This window comes from Pieris napi, chromosome 18, assembly GCF_905475465.1.
Source record: "Pieris napi chromosome 18, ilPieNapi1.2, whole genome shotgun sequence".
NCBI classification, from domain to species: Eukaryota; Metazoa; Arthropoda; class Insecta; order Lepidoptera; family Pieridae; genus Pieris; species Pieris napi.
The window spans coordinates 2,303,172-2,309,510 of NC_062251.1; the positions used below are offsets into that span (position 1 = coordinate 2,303,172).

The 6,339-nt window shown below is 35.6% G+C and overlaps 1 long non-coding RNA gene across 1 annotated transcript; it reads left to right on the plus strand.

Annotated features, from left to right (window-relative positions):
- The first annotated feature begins 224 nt into the window (after positions 1–224).
- On the plus strand, positions 225–1,418 carry LOC125058841. The gene is made up of 2 exons (XR_007118544.1): positions 225–1,197; positions 1,279–1,418. It is a non-coding gene; the product is annotated as an uncharacterized LOC125058841 (long non-coding RNA).
- The last annotated feature ends 4,921 nt before the right edge of the window (positions 1,419–6,339 follow it).

The window sequence follows — 6,339 nt, forward strand, 5'->3', positions numbered from 1 at the left end:
TCTAGCAGGTTCATCTGGCACTCACGTAGTTTGTGTCTGTCTCATTCACGAAAATTTTAAACTGTCATTTCATGGTGCAAAACTTGACAAATTAAAATGTAGCGATGAAAGTCAACCGTTTTCTTCATATCGAGATTGCTTGAAAATGGTTATTTGTCCTCGGCCTACGAGTGACTGCTATTTGGGAACCTGTAGTAACTGTCCTGGCTCGACCGAATTAAGAAGAACGATCGAAAATATTTGCAATGATAACTTTGTAGATGAAATAACGTATAAACAATGGACTCAAGTAGATCGATGTTCTTTGGAAACGATTGTGAAATCAACTGATGATTTCGTTGATAATTTGGTAGAATCTATTCCAAAATTCCTTCAGCATGATTTTATTGCTCGTCAACAGGCTGAATTTTTTCAAACTACGAAAAATAATCTCGAAGTTGGACAAGTACTTGTTGTTGCTGACTTCTCAGAAAATTACTCATTTTTACTTCAAAACAGTGTCCAAGGAGCTTATTGGAATAATAGTCAAGCGACAATCCATCCATTTGCTTGCTATTATAGATCCATTGATGAAAATGTCGACAATATAGTACCTCTAAATTTGATAATCATTTCAGACAACTTGACGCATAATACAACAGCAGTTTATAGTTTCCAGGAAGTACTGACATCGTTTCTGAAAAATAAAATCCCAGACATTTCTAAAATAATTTATTTTTCGGATGGTGCAGCATCTCAATATAAAAATCGGTACAATTTGCTGAACTTGCTGCATCATGAGGAAGATTTTCAAATACCAGCGGAATGGCATTATTTTGCAACTTCACATGGAAAAGGTCCAAGTGATGGTTTAGGCGGAACATTAAAACGGAAGGTTGACAGAGCCAACCTCCAATCTAAAGCTGACGACCAAATTCAAACACCTGATGAGCTATTCCAATGGGCAAAAGAAAATGTTCACGGAATCAATTGTGACTTTGTTTCAAATGAGCAGATTCAGCGTACTCAAAAAAAACTTAACCAGAGATTTAAAAATGCTCTGCCAGTACAAGGAATCCGAAATTGTCATGCCGCTATTCCCATTTCAAATGATGTGATGAGAGTAAAAACCTCATCCTCATCTGAGGAAGGAAAGGATTTTCGGTTAAAAAATACAGATATCTACGAGTTCGTTGAAGAACCATATATTAAAAGCAGGTAAAAATCTGAAATTTCTGTTAGTACTTTATCTATTTTAAGTTTGGGTTTAAAGATTTAAGTCATATTATCATTTTTCAGGTTAAGAAAAAGAAAAGGAGCAACAACAGTAACTGAAGAATTGAAGAAAAAAAATTTTTCGTAACAGAATGTCAAGTAAACTTACACGTAAAAAGCCCTATTAAATAAATTAATAACCAATAATAAACAAATATCATTAATGTTTTTTTTCTCATCATTATGCCACTAAATGAAATTTCAACTGTTCAAAATATCAAAATTACGCGATTTGCCAAACTGATTAAAAAAAAAAATCCAAAAATTTTTTTTTTTACAAATTTCAAAAATTCATATTTTTGAAAAAACAAAAAACACAGTTCCGAAAATTTCAGGATCTTTTAGGATTGGTACAAGGTAGTACACAAAAAAATTTGAGCCAAAAATTTATTGTCGACGGTCAATTTTGACAATTTTCAAAAATTCAAAATTTCACAAATTGGAGATTTTTCAAAAAAAAATTTTGGATTTTTTTTATTTTTTATAGCCCCAAGTGTCCCCTTTGAAGTTTACCATAAGCGATTTTTTTAATTGCAATAGTTTTCGAGATTTTTGAAACATAAATTTAAAAAATATGGAAAATAGTGAAATTTTGGATTTTGCATAACTTTTGAAAAAAAAATTTTTAATTTTTTTCCTTTGGCAGAACTTCGTTATAGGATAAAAGAAAACTTCTGACCAAAATTTATCCAAATCTGTTACAAACTATTTTAGAATTTAGAGTAGGAATTTAGTAAAGAGAAATAAATAAAACAGCTGAGTTAGACAATGGTGCGAACCGCTCAATTTCTTGGAAAAGACAGGGGCTATACAATTATTATAACAGACTACATTGACAGATACAGATTACATTGACAGATACAGACTACATAATATTAAGTGGTTGCGTTCAGTTTAACAGCCTCCCTTGAACGCAAACCCATAGCGATGAGGAAGTGCTGGTGTTTGGGCTTCGGTAGGGCTTTGGTGAGGCAGTCAGCAACCATCGAATCAGTGCCCACATATTCAATCTTGACATCACCACATTCAACTTTGTTCCTCAGATAGTGGTGACGAACATCAATGTGTTTACTCCTAGCATGATAACTGTAAGTACCTGTAAGTTTAATAGCACTTTGATTATCACAGTACAAAGTAATAGGTGTAACCTTTAAAGAAGGCCACAGTTCACAGTGCAACTGTCTCAGCCACATAGCTTCTTGAGTAGCAGCTGAGAGCGCCATATACTCTGCCTCAGTAGTAGACAAGGCAACAGTTTGCTGCCTTTTTGAATTCCAAGATATCGCTGCACCCTGGAAATTAAAAATGTACCCAGTACATGATTTTCTGTCTTCAGTACAGGAAGCCCAATCAGAGTCTGAGTATCCAGTAATTTCTTCATCAACATTACTTTTGTATACAAGCTGTAGATACTTTGTACCTTGTAAGTATCGAAATAACCTCTTAACAGCATTCCAATGCTCTTCTGTATGAGAACTATTATATCGACATAATGTATGCACTGCATAGCATATATCTGGCCTTGTTCCTTGTGAGATGTATAATAAGCAGCCAGTGGCTTCCTGGTAAGGTATACTTTCAAATTTTTCAGAACTTGAAAACTTTATATTCGGTTCCATTGGAGTTCCTACTGAGTTACATTGTTCCATACCAAAACGTCTTAATGTATTTTCTATGTACCTAGTTTGATCAATGGCTATTCCTTCTGAACTGTATGAAATACAAAGTCCAATATAACAATAAGCAATTCCAAGCTCATTCATTTTGAAATTATTCTTCATTTTTACTTTTATATTGTTTGCTGACTCCTGACAGTTGTGAAACAACAAAATGTCATCAACATATATAGTTATAAACATAACATGTTCATTTTCATATTTATAGTAGACACAAGGATCTACATTCGATTTTGAAAATCCAATACTACTCAAAAAATTATCAAGCTTTTTGTTCCAAGTTCTACTGGCTTGCTTCAAACCATATATTGATTTATTCAATTTGCAAACTTCTTTTGTCCCATTATCATATCTGGATGGTTGTGACATGTATAGCTCCACATCTATGTCACCCTGTAAAAATGCTGTGACAGCATCCAGCTGTTCTATCTTGAGCTGATATTTAGCTGCTATTGCAAGCAGGTATCTAATGGAACTTAATCTCACAACAGGTGCGTAGACTTCATTGTAATCTATATATTGTTCCTGCTGATAACCTTTTATAACCAACCTCGCCTTATATCTTGTGACGTTTCCATCGCCATCTATTTTAGTTTTAAATACCCATCTGCAGGGAATAGCAACCCTTCCATAAGGGAGTTTTGACAGAGTCCATGTATTATTTTCCAATAATGAATTGTATTCATCATCCATGGCACTTATCCATTTTTGTGAGTTTTCACATTGCAAGGCTTGCTCCAATGTTTCAGGATCTGGCTCAATAGATTTCTCAATTTCATTCTGACAGAGAAAGGTAGGCATAGCTCTGTGTTTTCTAGGCCTTAAATTAATTCTGTTTATAGGTGATTCACTCCTGGATATAGAATGCTCCGGGACATAATCATCATCACTTGCACAGACTGCACTATCAATTTCCTTTAAAGTCATGTCAGTAGTATCATCTAAATTATCTTCATTTATAACTACTTGCGATTCAGTAAGTGGTAGAAAAGCAAAATCTTTATTTACACTTTCTTCTAGGAACATTACATCTCTGCTTCTCATTACTTTTCCTTCAGTTTTGTCAAACAATCTATAACCCTTGGACTCTAAACAATAACCTACAAATATAACCTCTTTTGACTTACAGTCCCATTTTAACCTCTTCTCCTTTGGCACATGCATCATAGCTCTGCAACCAAACACTTTAATGTTACTGATATTAGGTTTAATGCCGGACCATAATTCCTCAGGAGTTTTATATTGTAAAGACTTTGTTGGTGAGCGATTGATAACATATGCAGCGGTGGCTACTGCCTCAGCCCAAAACTTCTTAGGTAGGCCAGAATTAATAAGCATACATTTAGCACGTTCTGTTAAAGTTCGGTTCATCCTCTCACTCATGCCGTTCTGTTCGGGGGTATAGGGTATAGTGAGTTGACGTTTGATACCAGAATCCCTACAAACCTTATCAAATGCTTCATTGACATACTCCTTTCCATTGTCAGATCTTAGTGTTTTAATTTTAGCATTTAATTGATTCTCTACTAGTAGCTTAAAATCTTTAAACTTTTCGAGTACTTGTGATTTAGAGCTGATAAAGTAAACAAATACCTTTCTAGACCAATCGTCGACAAAAGTGACATAATATCTGGCACCACCGAGAGACTTTTCCTCCATTGGCCCACATACGTCTGAATGCACCAACTCCAGGAGGGCGGAAGCCCTTGTGCCAGCATGTTTGAATGGTTGCCTTGTTTGCTTACCTTTTAAGCAAGTATTACATACCACATGCTCCTCTCTACTTGATTCTATATCTGCTCCTTCTGTAGACTCATTAAGTTTCTGAAGATCATTATAATTTAGATGACCCATCCTTTGATGCCATAGATGTACAGATGACATCAAAGCATAAGTTTCATTATGAACCACATATAAATTGTTCTTTATATATCCAGTGAGAATTAATTTAGACTCTTTATAAACATTACATGTATTCTTACTAAATTTTACTTGACAGTTATTCTGTGTCATTTGGCGGACTGACAGAAGATTAACAGCCAAATCTGGCACATATAAAACATTTTTTACTTGTATTGTACCAATTTTTAATTCACTTTCACCATCATATGTTTCTATATTTACTTTACCACAGCCTTTTACTGTTAATATTTTGTTGTCTGCAACTTTAATGTTTGTTACTAAAGCAGGTCCGTAGTCATAAAGCCAATCTCTCTTGTTTGTCATGTGCATTGCAGCTCCTGAATCAATGTACCAGCATCCACTCTCTAGGCCTGGTGAGGCTGGAAACGCTGCAACATAGCTAGAAGAAGTATTAATAGTTTCAGACTTATTCTTTTGATTTGAGCTGTTTGAGGCACAAAATTTGGCTAAATGACCATGCCTATTGCACCTAAAGCACCTGGGACCTTTACTATTTGCTTTAGAACCTGAACATTTACTATTCTTTGCCTTGCCTTTGTGGAAATTTGAAAAAAAAACAGATGAGTTGTCTGGAGACTTTACATCCTGTAAAATCTTTGTTTTAACTAAATCAGCAGTGATGGACACACCTGAGCTTTCCATAGCCATAATCATAGGCCTATATGACTCTGGTAACCCGGCTAATAATAGTGTGCCGAGCCCCTCATCATCTACAATGAATTTTATATTACGAAGCTTGTGTGCACATGTGATGATTTTGTTGACATAGTTCTCAACACTACCACAACTTTCCAGATCTGTTGTAATTAGTTCTCGCAGAAGACCTACCTTCCTCAACAAGCCGGAGTCATCAAAAGCCTTTCTCAGGTTATCCCATACCTCCTTAGCCGTGGTGGCATCCTGGATATGAACATAGTTCATAGGGTCAACTAGAAGGACTATTTTTGACCTTGCCTTCGTATCTTCGGTCTTCGTAAAAGCCATGCCCGATGTCTCGACACATTTCCACAAATCTTCATGCTCTAAAAAGGTTTTCACCGCGAAACTCCATGTAGGATAATTATCACGGCCCGCCAAACGATCAATTTGAGCAAAACGGGGGTCCGCCATTGTAAGCTGAAAAGTTAATGACGTCGCGACGTATCACGAAATCAATTTGCATCAACGTGATGCCTTTCACTTTATTAATCCTACTTCCCTATTTCTATCCGGGCGTCTGGGCCCATAACCTGTTACAAACTATTTTAGAGTAGGAATTTAGTAAAGAGAAATAAATAAAACAGCTGAGTTAGACAATGGTGCGAACCGCTCAATTTCTTGGAAAAGACAGGGGCTACACAATTATTATAACAGACTACATTGACAGATACAGATTACATTGACAGATACAGACTACATAATATTAAGTGGTTGCGTTCAGTTTAACAAAATCAAAAGGGGTCGAGTCCAACTATTGGTCGATTTGACGTGGAATGACCCGTATAAC